This window comes from Tamandua tetradactyla, chromosome 1 (genome assembly GCF_023851605.1).
Source record: "Tamandua tetradactyla isolate mTamTet1 chromosome 1, mTamTet1.pri, whole genome shotgun sequence".
In the NCBI taxonomy this organism is placed as follows: Eukaryota; Metazoa; Chordata; class Mammalia; order Pilosa; family Myrmecophagidae; genus Tamandua; species Tamandua tetradactyla.
In genome coordinates this window covers 100,126,966-100,141,273 of record NC_135327.1, presented here as the reverse complement: position 1 = coordinate 100,141,273, position 14,308 = coordinate 100,126,966, and the positions used below count along the sequence as shown (strand labels likewise).

The 14,308-nt window shown below is 44.1% G+C and overlaps 1 pseudogene; it reads right to left on the bottom strand.

Moving 5' to 3' along the window:
• Positions 1-11,046: 11,046 nt before the first annotated feature.
• On the bottom strand, positions 11,047-12,835 carry LOC143685695 (lysine--tRNA ligase pseudogene; annotated as a pseudogene).
• Positions 12,836-14,308: the final 1,473 nt, after the last annotated feature.

The following is a 14,308-nucleotide window of genomic DNA, read 5'->3' as shown; positions in this document are numbered from 1 at the left end:
CTGCACTCGTTGGAATTCCATAAATACCCTTTTTCTGGTTGTGCGCTGGAATCTGGCGTTTGGTGGAATGGCTGGGGACTAGCACCGCGGCTGTGCCTCGCTTCAGCTGGCAGCGCTCTCAGGACCGCTTCGGCCTGCAGCCGTGCCCTCAGGGCCACCGCAGTCCCGGCGCGGCTCGGCTTGGAGCCCACAGGGTGGGGGAGGGGGAAGCGATAGAGGGCGGGGGGGGGGGGGGGAGCTGTGGAGGGGCAGTCGGGCAGGCAGCGGTGATGGAGGCAATGGTGACACCCCGGGTCCTCCCAACTGTTTTATTTGTTTTTGTCCCCAAATAGCAAAGACTCATGACTCCAGCCAAACTTATTACTGGCCGAAGTTCCCATCTGTTTGTTTTTTTTGCTTTTCTCTACAGGCTTGGATGGATGGAAGGAGGCATAAAGAGAAGAAAGATGTTTTAAACCAGAGGTTTCTAAACTTGGTGGTTCGTTAGAATTATTCGAGTCCCAAGATCTGTGGACAATGTTAGTGTCCGTTTACTGATTAGGTTGTTGTAGTAAAGTTTTCCAAGATGTTACCATTGGAGGAAACTGGGTAAAGGGTTTCTTACCCCTATTTCTTACATGTAAATCTAAAATTATTCCAAAATATAAAGTTTAAAAAATATTGACCCCCTGAACCAAAATTCCCATAGACTGGGTCCTGGAATCTATCATTTAGAAATCTGTATTTAGCCTTCCAGACACTGAGCTGTATAAAGGTTTTTAAGAACTTCTGCTTTAAGCAAACATTTCCCAAAATATTGTGCAGGATTGACTTCTTCAGCAAATGTTTACTGAGAGCCAGGCCCTGATCAAGGTGCTGGGACACTGTAGGGAAGAAAATTGAAGTCCCTGATCTCATGCAGCTGATGTTTTTGTAGTTAATCCTAACAGAGGTCGAGAGAAAGAAACTCACTTTTTTCTTATCCATCTCATTTCACAAGTATCCAGAAAAGAGACTGGCATAAATCTTGCTAGAATAGACCCTTAGATGAGATGTCAAAAGACCTAGTTTCCAGTCTCACCTCTACCACCTATAGACTGTGTTTTCTTGGCAAGGCATTTCATTACTTTGACCCTTAGTTTGCTCAACAACCTGAGATAATAGCATCTTCCCAGGGTACATCTATTGTGGGGCGCACCAAAAGAAAGACCACACAATTCAAAAACTGCAAGTCAGTTTGGAGTCTTTATTAGCCGGCCAGCGACTGCCTCAGAAACCCCCAAGAAGGAAGATTCAGAGAGCAGCCCCGAGAGGTTCTCAAGGTGGGCTTATAAAGGCAAAAACCTCAAGCTTATCCACAGGAGCAGGAAAATGCCGTTAGCTCTTGCAAAAAATACATCCCGTTCTTTCAGTTTCTTAACAATGATCATTGTTCAGTTTTAACTCTTGGGGACTTTCCGCCCTGGATCTTTTGACTCCGGATACCTTCTCATTGCTCAGGCCTGATTTATTACTCCTAACCCCCCACATTCCCCACTGGTTTCATGAGAGAATCAAATCATTGTTTCTTTATTTTGATTATAAATCTGTTGATAATGGGTTTGAAGGACTACTAATTTACTAGCTTGTATTCCTGTTTGCACATATGAGGCCAGACAGTATATTATACAGGGTCCAAACATTAAGCCTAATAATATGAGAATTAAGGGTGCTGTTATGGTGGTTAAGAGCGTGGTCAGCCATGGGGACCAGGAAAACAAATTTTCATATCAGTTGGTTTCAGCTTTCTGGCATTCCTCCCACTCTCGTATTCTGCTATGGACTAGGGATAGACTATTTCTAATTATTCCAGAATGATTGGCATAGAAGGAGCAGGTCTCTCTGAGGGCCATGCATAATCCCTCTTGCTTTAGAAATAAGAAGTCTAAGCCTCTGCAGTTTTGGAGGATGACCTCAGCCAGTGAATTTAGGGAGTTTTCCAAACGACTGACGGAGCTTTCTAATTCACTAAGATCAACTTGTTTGCTAAGGGTTTTAAAATTTTGGTCCCCAGTGATAAGGGCTGAAGTTCCGACGGCAGTTGATCCTACGATGCCCAGGCCGACAAGGAGGGGCACTAAGATTGGGTCTTGCTTGACCGGGTAAGTGATTTCTAAATGTTCCCTACCCCCTTCCCCAGAGTAATAATATACTTGGGGGATAATGTGAACTAAGATACAAAATTACTCCTCGATGGCCATTATTGGGGGAGTTAAACAGGGGGTAATACCGGATGTGCAAGCAAACCAAGTACTGTCAGGGGCTACAAGGAGGTGGTCCCATCCACCCGGGGTTGAAGTCAAAATGCCCTTTAGTGACATGATGAGACTGCAGGAGTCACTATAGGGGGATTTAGCTAGATTAAAATCCTCAGAATAAATTCAGGTTCCCTGCCCTTGGAGATCTTCTAGGGTGAGTTTTGGTTCCTGTCCCCACCTGCATAGGTGCTGGTCTTGTGCTTTTTGGACTGAGAGGTTTCTGATATGGGTATCCGCGGGGCCTAGGGAGATATTAGCTCTATTCCTATGTAATAAGGAGGTTCGGTTTTGGCAAAGCCAACAATCTTCATTAATAAGCGGATTGGTTTGATTCATGAACTGGAAAACTGAATTTAACATGTTGAGCAGGGGTTTTTTAGGGGAGGGAGAGGAATTTATTTGGGAGTTTGGGGTAGCATAGGCTTTTGAGCTCGAGCCTGTGGGGCCCCAGGTCTGGGGGGCTGTGCCGGTTTTATGCCAGGGTTGAGAGCTCGATTATGTCCTATGGGATTGTCCATTTTACGGGGAAGGAACCTTTGAATTGTGAAACTGGTGCCTGGGTTGTAACCCAAGACATATTACCTCAATCCCCAAGTTTTTCCACTCGCCCAGGTTTGGGTACACCAGGAAGGGATAGTAATAATCATTGGGTTACAGGCGCCTCGGGTGCAACTGTTGGGGTTATGGGCTGATGCCCTTGTTAAGGTTATGAACGGGTCTCGGTTAGTCCATTCTGTGATTGTTTTGCAGCCCCAGTTGGCAGGATAATATTGGCCTTTCCCTTGGCAGTTTAAATTTCCCTCCATGGTACAGGCATAGTATTGGGTGTGCCATAAGCCTTTTTCCTGGTGGGGTTAGTACACCCATATCTGATCATGTGACCATAACTCCCCTTCCTTAGGTGTCCAAACAGTTGGCAGAGATCAAAGTGGAGGGTTGGTTGGGAGGGAGTGGTGGTTGTAGCCACCACTACTCCATCCACTGTTTTAGTAAGTTCCCAGGTATAGTTTATAACCTGGTGAGAGTTTTTTCCCACGACCCCCACCAGGGATATCAGGAAGACCCAGAGGGATTTCTGGAAAGTCTTATCTTTAATGGATCCTCGGTTCGCTGGATGGTCCATTTTTCGGGGAGCTGGTCAAGGGCAGCCTTTTTGATCTGGGTGTGATGAATCCAGTGTCATTTTCCCACAACTTTTACTGCCATTGGGGTTGTGAGGATTACTGGCAGGGGTCTAGTCCACTGGGCCTCCAAGGTGGCTGGCTGAAGCTTTTTAGTCCAGACCAGGTCTCCGGGCTGCACCTGAAATAGATCTCTGTTAGGGGCAGGATTTGTTGGTCCTGGATGGGCTGCCTTCACCAGTTCCCAAGTTTGCTGGGTGGCAGATTGCAGAGCCTGTAATGATTTTAGAAGAGAATGGTCATTTAATTCAGCTATTTTTTCTTACCCCAACTTAGGAATTAGTGGGGGTGGTCGCCCAAACATGATTTCATATGGGGTAATTCCCTTAACATAGGGAGTACATCTAGTTCTTAGTAGGGCAAATGGAAGGAGACTCACCCAGTTTTCGCCAGTATCGAGCTTTAGTTTATTCAACATTTATTTTATTGTTCTATTGATTCTTTCAACTTGCCCTGAACTCTGTGGCCTATAAATACAATGTAATTTCCATTTGATATTTAATATTTTTGCTAGCAGTTGGGTAATTTGGGTGATGAATGCTGGCCCATTGTCGGACTCCACTGCAGTCAGGAGGCCAAATTGGGGGACGATTTCGGAAACCAGTTTTTTTATTACTATTTGTGCTATCTTGGTTCTGGTAGGAAATGCCTCAGTCCATCTGGAGAAGGTGTCAATGAAAATCAGCAGGTATTTGTATCCATATGGACCAGGTAATATTTCCATGAAGTCTATTTCCCACTGTTCTCCTGGGGCTTGTCCCCTCATCCTGGTCCCTTAGGGCACCTCCTTCCCTTTGCCAGAATTTACCTGGGTGCAGATGTGGCATCTGGATGATATCTGCCGGGTTTGTTGTTGCAGTCGAGAATGTAGTAATTTCTCTGTAAGAGTTCAGTTAGTTTCGTACTGCCCAGGTGTGTACTTTGGTGAACCCGGGCAACCAAATTGTGCCCCAGGTGCTCTGGCACCAGGATGCTCCAATCTGGGAAAATTTTCCGACCATCTAGATCTGTTTGAGTGCCCAGAGTTTCTCCCAGTTTAATTTCTTCCCGGGTATATTTTGGAGGGCTCAGCAGTACTCGCCTCGGTAAAACAGGAAGTATCTGCAGCGTCCCCACTGTTTTTTGGGCAACCTCTTTTGCCTTTTTAGCAGCCAGGGCATTTCCTCTGGTGATTTGAGTTTCAGCAGTCTGATGTCCTTTGCAATGTATAAAGGCTGCCCTTTTCGGCAACCAGATAGCCTCTAACAAGGCAAATATTTCTGGTATATTTTTTATTTCTTTTCCTCCCACTGTCAAAAGTCCCCGCTCCTGATATAGTGCCCCATGGATGTGCGCAGTTGCGAAGTCATATCTGCTGTCCTTGTAGATGTTGTCAACCTTTCCCTTTCCCCACCTTAGAGCCTGGGTCAGAGCTATCAGTTCAGCCTTTTGGGTCGAAGTCCCATGTCCTAGGGCCTGAGCCCAGATGACCTGGTCTGCAGTTACCACCACTGCCCCCGCATACCTGATTCCTTCTTGAGATGTAACTGCTCCAGTCTGTATATAATTCTTCATCAGTATTTGGCCAGGGGTTGTCGGTGAGGTCAGCCCTCAGGTTTGTGAGGGATTCCAGGACCTTGCAGCAGTCATGGATGGGCTCGGACAGGCCATCATCCGGGAGTAAGGTGGCGGGGTTAAGGGCCATCACTTTCAGGAAGCGGATTCTCAGGGGATCTAGTAGCAGTACTTGATATTGGGCCACCTGGGCATTTGAAAGCCATCTTTTGGGAGGGCTCCTTAGTAACATTTCTACTGAATATGGAGCCACTATTTGTAAGTCCTGCCCCAGAGTTAATTTGGATATTTCTTTAACTAAAATAGTGGTGGCACCAATGGCCTGGAGGCAGCTTGTCTAGCTTCTTAGACAGGTAGGCAACCAGCCTTTTCCATGGTTCTAATATTTGGGTTCGGACTCCTTTTGCTATTCCCCGGGCCTCAGCAACATGCAGTTGAAAAGGTTTCTATAGGTCAGGCAAGGTTAAGGCAGGAGTGCTCACAAGCACCTGTTTTAGTGTTTTAAAGGCTTTTTGCTCAGTTTCAGTCCAGGTTATAGTTTCCTCTTTTCCCCGTGTACAAGTATACAAGGGCTTGGCTATTTCTGCAAATCTGGAAATCCAGAGTTGGCAATATCCTAACTGCCCCCAGGAATTCCCGTACCTGCCTCTTTGTCTTTGGTTGGGGTATCCTCAAGATAGCTTTAACCCTACTCAAGGATAGTGACCTCCTTCCTTCCTTTAGTTTGTATCCTAAGTATGTTGATGAACTGGTGCAGAGTTGGGCTTTCTTAGCTGAGACCCAATAGCCTAACTGGGCTAGCTCCTGCAGTAAATTTTCAGTTGCTTTTAACAATCTGACAGGTTATTAGCTGGCAGTAAGAGGTCATCCACGTATTGTAGAAGGGTTATTTCTGGATGTTTTTGTCTAAAGCTGGCCAAATCTTGACTTAAGGCTTCATCAAACAGGGTGGGGGAATTTTTAAAACCCTGTGACAACCGGGTCCAGATCAGTTGTCCAGAGAAACCCCCCTCTGGGTCAATCCATTCAAATGCAAAAACGGGTTGACTTACCTCAGCCAGAGGAAGTGAAAAGAAGGCATCCTTTAAGTTCAGAACAGTATAAACCTGTTGGCTGGGAGGTAACAGGTTCAGGGGCGTATTTGGGTTAGGCACAGCTGGGTGAATGGTTTCAGCTCTTTTGTTCACTTCCCAGAGGTCTTGTACTGGCTGATAATCCTCAATCCTGGGTTTTTGAACCGGGAGAAGGGGGTGTTCCGGCCGAATGGTGGGGGACTAGAATGCCTGCCTCCTGGAGTCTTTTGATATGGACTGCAATGCCTCTTTTAGCCTTTAAGTTTATTGGGTATTGTCGGATTCTAACAGGGTGGCGGTGCTAGTCAGCTGGACAACAATGGGGGGCTGGGGGACTGCTAATCCTGGTAGGTTAGTTTCTGCCCATACGCCCCGGTATTTTTTCTTTAAATTCCCACAGGTATGGGCCTGGGGCCCATTACACCTCCACAGTAAGTAAATATTCTTCCAATAAGGGGCAAGTGAGGAGGATTGCCAAGGGGTTGGTATTGAAGGAGAGCTCGGCCAAATCGATTTTGAAAGAGATGGTGGCCTGCAATTTTTGGAGAAAGTCCCTTCCCAAAAGGGGGTATGGACATTCTGGCATTACAAGAAATGAGTGGGTGACAGTTCTTTCCCCAAGGTTAGTGATCCTAGTCTTCATCCATGGGTAAGACTTTGTCTTTCCCATTTCTCCCTGTATGGGGATTTTTTCCTTAGATATGGGCCCTTCTGTCTGCTGGAGGATGGAGAAGGTCATCCCAGTATCCATAAGAAATTTTATAGGCTTGCTCCCAATTTCTAAGGTGATCCTGGGCTCCCGGGGGCTCAACAGAATGGAGCCCCGGTCCTGTGAATTTGCCTCTTCAGCTAGAATGGGGACCGGTTTCAGTTCTTTAGGTCCTCATTTAGGGCATTCATTTTTTCAATATCTGTTTTCTTTGCATTAGGTGCACTAGTTTGCACCTAGGCCCAACCTCTTTCCTTGGTTCCCCTTCCTTTTTTCAATGGTTTCCCACCTACCTTTCTGTTTTTCCTGTTCAGCCATTGTGGATACTAAAATTCTGGCTATTTTTTTGGAATGTGTGGTCCCGGGGTCATCTCTGTTATTAAAAGTCTTTTGGGAAAGCTCTATCAGTTCAGACAGCACCTTACCCTCAAATCCTTCTAATTTCTGTAATTTTTTTCTTATATCTGGGGCTGACTGGGTGACAAATGCTGTATTTATGGCTTGCCTATTTTTGGGCACCTCTGGGTCTATAGGGGTGTACAAGTGGTATGCCTCAAGGAGGCACTCAAGGAAAGTGGCCGGAGATTCGTTAGGCTTTTGTATAGTTTTGCTTATCTGAGATAAGCTGGTCAGCTTCTTGGCCGCCACTCATATTCCCCGGAGCAGAGTCTGGTGATACCAATGGAGATCCTCCTTACCTCTATCAGTGTTGGGGTCCCATCGGGATGGGTGGAGGGGAACACAGCCTCTAATCGGGTTGGCTCGGTAGTAGGCTGTCCATCAGGTCCAAGAATTAACTTCCTCACCTCTCTCCTGACCTGGTCTCTTTCTTCGGAGGTGAAGAGGGCCTGGAGGAGCTGTTGGCAGTCATTCCAGGTGGGCTGGTGGGTAAAAAGACAGTCCCCAAGAGGGGAATGAGCCTTTGGGGCTTTTCAGAGAAAAAGGGATTCTGGTTTTTCCAATTGTACAGATCACTAGAGGAAAAGGGGACATAAACCATGAAAGGTGGGTAGTTGTCCCCTGGGGCAGGGCCAACCTGCCTTAAGGGTAAAATTGGGACCCCAGAAGAACATGGTGATTGTGAACCAGAAGAAGTGTGGTAAGCAGAGCCACTTCTGGTATGGGGGGACTAAAGGTCACCTCCCGGCTATCAGAGGGGCTGATTGTCACCTCTTGGCCATTTCTCCCCTCTGGTCTTAGAGGGGTCGGAGGGGCTGTTGGGTAAGGGACAGCAGATCCTGTCCAGCAGATCCTGTTGGGTAAGGATCGACAGCAGATCCTCTGGTGGTCCTGTCAATACTGGGACCCCATTAGTCTTCTCTTTTTGAGAGTTTTTTATTAAGAGGGCCATTTTGGCTCTGGGGGATTTTCCTTTTTGGGACTCTAAGCAAGGCCGTAACCACTTGGGTTTTTCTGTTAAAATTTCAATCCAAATTAGTATGTAGGAGATTTGGTCAGGGTGGCCTGGATTACCAAAAATCATCCTTTGGACTCTAAAAGCTATAGATAGGTCTGTGGTTCCCTCAGAAGGCCATCCAGAACCAAAAGTTGACCACTCCCATGAGCAGAATTTTTCCAAGCTGAAGGCATTGACAGGGGCTCCGTAGTCTCCGGCCTTCTGCTGAAATTCCTGGAAATTTCTCAAAAAAAATTGAAGGGGAGTATAGACAGATGAACTTGACTGACCCATGGCAATAATGACAAGAATGACACAGAATGCAACGAGACCAACAGTTGAGAGGGGGGACAAAACAAGCCAAAACAAACAAAGCGTTATCCCTAACTAATTCCTAACCCGTAGTCCCAGGCAACGTCTTGCTCTGGGACTGGACCTTGGAAATAATGCTGCGTCCAGCCTTCCAGAGGTCCTCACTGGATCCAATAACAGACCTGTACTCACCGGTGAGGTTTCCAGAAACAGATGACTCCACCAGATTTTGTATAATTTCAGAGGGTCCTGTAGAACCGGCCCAGTCTCAGGTTCTTGCCTGAGGTGGAGGAACATCTCTCCGAGGCCTTTCCCTAGGCCAGACCTCAGTTCTGGGGGTGATCCCCAGGACCTGTGATCACCAGATGTCCTGTTAGGGATGATCTTGCTGGGGCCTCCAAATGTTGTGGGGCACACCGAAAGAGAGACCACACAATTCAAAAACTGCAAGCCAATTTGGAGTCTATTAGCCAGCCAGCGACTGCCTCAGAAACCCCCAAGAAGGAAGATTCAGAGAGCAGCCCCGAGGGGTTCTCAAGATGGGCTTATAAAGGCAAAGACCGCAAGCTTATCCACAGAAGCAGGAAAATGCCGTTAGCGCTTGCAAAAAATACATCCCGTTTTTTTAGTTTCTTAACAATGATCATTGTTCAGTTTTAACTCTTGGGGGCTTTCTGCCCTGGGTCTTTTGACTCCAGATACCTTCTCCTTGCTCAGGCCTGATTTATTGCTCCTGACGCTCCACACCTCTCAGGGTCTTATAACAGTTAATGAGATAATGAACAAATGCTTTAAAAGTATACAAATGTCAGATACTATGCTGCTTCTATAACTTCTATAGATTGTATAGGACATTTTGAATATGAGTTCTTATCAGTCATGTTAACAGAAAAATAAGGTTCCAAAAATCATAACGTCCTTTTATGATTGAACTTTATCTATTCATTATTTGGTCTGACTTAAATGCATTATAATCATTGTATCACTCTGAATTTCTGTAGTTATTATCACTGGCATCAGACCATTTAGTAATACCTGGTATTGCTCTTTAATTGCTTTCCTTGTTAATGTGTTCTCCTGTTTTGTGTTTGCTATGTGTTCCCCAAGGCATCAAGCATAAGGCTGGGCAGGTGGCCATAACTACTTGTCAATGGAACAATGGGATGGATGAAGTTATTTGTATGATAACTGAGTGTGTGTGCCCTGTTTATCATCAGCCATAGAAGCAGAGAGGCAGAATGTAAGGAAGCAGTGTAGATACTGCCTGCCAATCTTGTTCTTTCTTTCCACCCTCTCACTTTTTTGTGGAATCTGAGAGAGCTGGCTGACAGGTTGTGGGCAGAAGTAGATGGATCTGACAAGGACTAGAGCTTCAAGGCTGCATTTATCTGCTACAAGATTGATCTCATAGTGCACAGCAGGGAGTGCATGGGAATGTGTGAATTTTATAGAACATGTGAAGGTAGAGCATATAACAGACAAAGATCTTGGGATTGTAAAGATAAAATACAATAAAAGTTAGGAAATGCATAGACAAATACATTAACATAATTCTGCACAATTGCAACATCTTTTCTCTAAATTCTCAGGGTCATAAATCTTGATTCTTTGGATTTCATCATCTCTTTGAGAAATAGTAAATAGAGAGGGGCCTATAATTTTTTATAAAAGGGGAAACTAAGGCATAACCAAGTAAAATGACTTAGTCTGTGGGATTTATCAAACACAGTTATTAAAAATTGACTCTACTCAGCAATCCCATTTTTAAAGATATATCCAGAAGATCTGAAAGCAGGGATGCAAACAGACATCTGCAAACTGATGTTCATAGTGACAGTATTCACAATTGTCAAAAGATGGAAACAACCCAAGTGTCCATCAACAGATGAATGGATAAACAAAATGTGGTATATACATCCAATGAAAGATTCAGCAGTAAGAAGGAATGATGTCCTAAAGCATGCAATATCATGGATGAATCTTGAAGATATTATATTAAGTGAAATGTCAGTCATGAAAAGACAAATATTGTATGATCTCACTGATATGAACTAATTATAATGCATAATCTCATAGACATAAAATATAGAATCCCAGGATACAGAATAAGGCTAAAGAATGGTAAGTGGTTGCTTAATATGCACAGAACATTTAATAGGTTGGACTTAAACATTTGGAACTGGACAGAGGTGATGGTAAGTGTTAATATGAGAATAATTAACAGTGCTGAATGGTGTGTGAGTGTGGTAGAAGGGAAAGTTAAGAGTCATGTATGTCACCAAAAGGAAAGCTGGAGGTTAAAACATGGGAATGTATAACAGTAAATCTTCTGGTGGACAAAGCCCATGATTAACTGTACAAACATTAAAAAGTTCTTTCATGAAAAAATTTAAATCTACCCTAATTTAGAATATTTAGAATTCTTAATTTCTATATCTAATTCCTTAAGTAGAAAAAGTGTATAGTGATGAGTTTTAAGTGAAATAGCATTCATCACTTCATTCACTTTACTTGGTGTAATTACTATGAATTTTATAACATTGAGCACAACACAGGTAGTTTTTGAAGTTGGGCAAGGTAGTAAGAAAAGATGCATATTTGTGCCTTCTGTTTGATTAAAATCCATTTCCCTGAAAGTTTGAGAGTATGACCTTGAGCTTGCTATAAAGTACCATGGCCATTGTGATCTTGATAACTTGAATGTTCATTTTTGCCCTTTTGCGATTTAATATGTCTGGGAAGTTTTTTTTTTTTTTAAGGCAAATAGTTTATTTGGTGACAAGGAGTAAAAAGGAATTCTTAATTCCTCTTCTCTCTTCTGGTGGCTGAACTGAACTATGGAACAAATGATTGCAGCACACAAGAGTTCCCTTGTAGGCCCTAATCTTTTGCAGAAATGCAAAGATGCCTGATTACATAACTTGCAATTATTATTTTCTAGACTGACGTGCCAACTGTTGTGCTTCCCAAGGTGTCAGTGGTTGCTACCTTCTCCTTCTTGTCTTCTGGCTTCATAGCAGGAAACAGAAGTGCTTCCTTGATGTTACTGGAGTCCGTGAGGAACATAGTGACATGGCTGATGCCCATGCCCCAGCCAGCTGTTGGGGGCAGCCCATATTCCAGAGTGGTGTAGAAGTTTCCATCTGTGTACATGGCCTCATCATCACCAGTGACCTAGGCCTTGGCCTGTTCTTCAAAAAGTTCTCGCTGCTTCATGGGGTTGTTCAGCTCAGTGTAGGCATTGCAGATTTCCTTCACTCTGTTAGACCCTCTTTAAAGTGATGCCACTTAGCCAAAGGGCTCGCTATCTGCGGGTGATCACGGATGAATGTAGGATTGATGCAAGTGACTTCCAGGAACTCCCTGACAAGCTTATCAAGGAGCCTGGCTGTGGTCCAAGGTGGAGTACAGTCAATAGCCTTTGCCACACAGATATCAAGAATTTTGTGAGTTTCTTCAGTTTCAAAAACATTAGTTTCTGACAGCTTCACTCCCAGGGCTTTCTCAAGTTCTTCTAACATGCTAATTCTCCAGAATGGTAGGGTGAAGTCAATCTCATAGGCTTGGCCCTTTGGGCCATCTGGATGGTAAGTGACCTGGTAACAGCCTGTAATGTGCTTCACCATTCCTGAAATCATGTTCTTGGTGACTTCCATGAGATCATGATAGTTTGCATAGGCCATGTAGAACTCACAGGTGGTGAACTCAGTATTGTGAGTCAAGTCAATTCATTCATTCCAGAACTGGCATCCAATTTCATATGCCTGGTCAATGTCTCCAACAACCAGCATCTTATGGTACAGTTCTGGAGCAATTCTCATGTATAAGTTCATGTCTAGCTCATTGTGGTAGGTGATGAAAGGCTTGGCCACAGCTCCCCCAGGGATAATGTTCATCATGGGAGTTTCAATCTCTAAGGATCCCAACTCATCTAAGAAATTTCTTAAATATGTGATGATCTTAGAACGGATGATAAATTTCTGCCTCACAAAGTCATTCAGAATCAAGTCCAGGTATCTCTGATGATATCATGTTTCCTTATTCTTGAGGCCAAAGTGAAGATGAGGTAACATATGCAAGCAGGGAGACAGTAGTGTGATCTCATAGGGAAAGATGCTCAGCTCACCCTTGGTTTTCCCAGGATTCCCCTGAATGCCAATTATGTCTTCCTGATGCAGTTTATTACTGATTTTAATTTCTGATTTATAATTCCTGGCCATGACTTGCAACTTGACCGCCTCTCCTTGAAGGTCGTAGAAGATGAGCTTTCCCCCAGAGGCTCTTTTGGCATGGATCCTACCTTTGGGTCTAGGCTCTCCTTGGCACCCACACCATCATCAGTGGTGTGGCTGGTCATAGCATCATCCTAGTTTGGCTGTTTCTCATTGAGCTCCTTCTGCTTGGCCTCTTTCTCTGATACTTTCTTCTCAGCTTTCAGGTGTCTCTTTAGCTCATCCAGGTGGCGCCAAAACCATGTCTGGGGAGTTTTAATGAATAAAATTTGCTTTTTCTAATCCCAAAATTTGAATTGTGGTAAGCTATGATGAGGTCCTATAAAGGACAAAGAATTAAAATATTTTCCTTGGCCAATGAGGAAACTCATTATGATTTTGATTATGGGTTTTTCCTGTGGTTGGAAGGCCCCTCTCATATTCCCAAAGCCTACAGAAGATGGGCACATCATGCCTATCCCTTCCTAGCCTGTTAGACTCCTCCAGAACAAATCCTTTGGATTGCTCTGTGGAAAATCTCTGAAGCATATCATGATGTAGGAGGAACAAAGATTCATTAACTTGAATGCACCCCTGATGACCCAATGGAAAAATGTTTCCAGATTGAGGCCTTCTCAGCCATGGTGTCCTTCAGGGAATCTCCCTTCACTTCTCACCTGTCTCCTCCCACCCTCTTCCCCACTTCTAACTGGCAGGGTAGAGCTGCCATTTCCCACAAGTTTAGTCTTGCTTTCTTTCCATGGTCTCAGCAATGTGAGCAGTACTTCAGTCTGGACCTGTCAGGCTCTATCTCCTAAATAAGGATGGAAGTAGGTATTCCAATTTGAGTTCCTTTTCCTCAGTTCAGCGGCTCTTTTCCTCAGATAAAATATGATTAACTTCTGGAAAGGCAGTTTTTCTCAGTAGCATGGTATTATTAGCCTTGCCCTTTAGAAGCAGATTACCTTCTCTCCAATTGTGCTACTGAGAAATATCTGGCATTTTCCTTTCTGTGGTCTGGTACGAGTTGGGTATCTTTTTTTACCATTCCAGGAAGGAATGGTTTCAACTCTGATGAAATCCATTTGAGCAGCTGATGACATTTTTTAAAATTCTAGATCTTCTTTTGGCAGATGAGTGGGAAGAGTTTGGAAATATATCTCATTATATCTAAGAAATTTTTTTCTAAATTGTTAAGTGCTATAAAAGATAGTAGTGAAAATGTTTTAGTTTGCTAAATGCTGCTAGAATGCAATATAACAGAAATGGAATGGCTTTTAAAAAAGGAATGTATTAAGTTTCAAGTTTACATATCTAAGGCTGTAGAAATATCCAAACTAAGGCATCCAGAGAACAATACCTTAACTCCAAAGAAAGGCTGTCACATGGGAAGGCATGTGGCTGGCATCTGTTGGTCCTTATTCCCGGTTCTGTTGTTTCCAGTTTCTGATGCCAGTGTTTCCCCTTTCTAAGTGTCTGTGGGATTTCATTTAGCTCCTCTGGGACACAACTCCGTGTTCTGGCTTGCTTAGTATTTCATAGGAAGGCACATGGTGATGTCTGCTGGGGCTTTGCCCATGTCTAAACAGCTGCTCT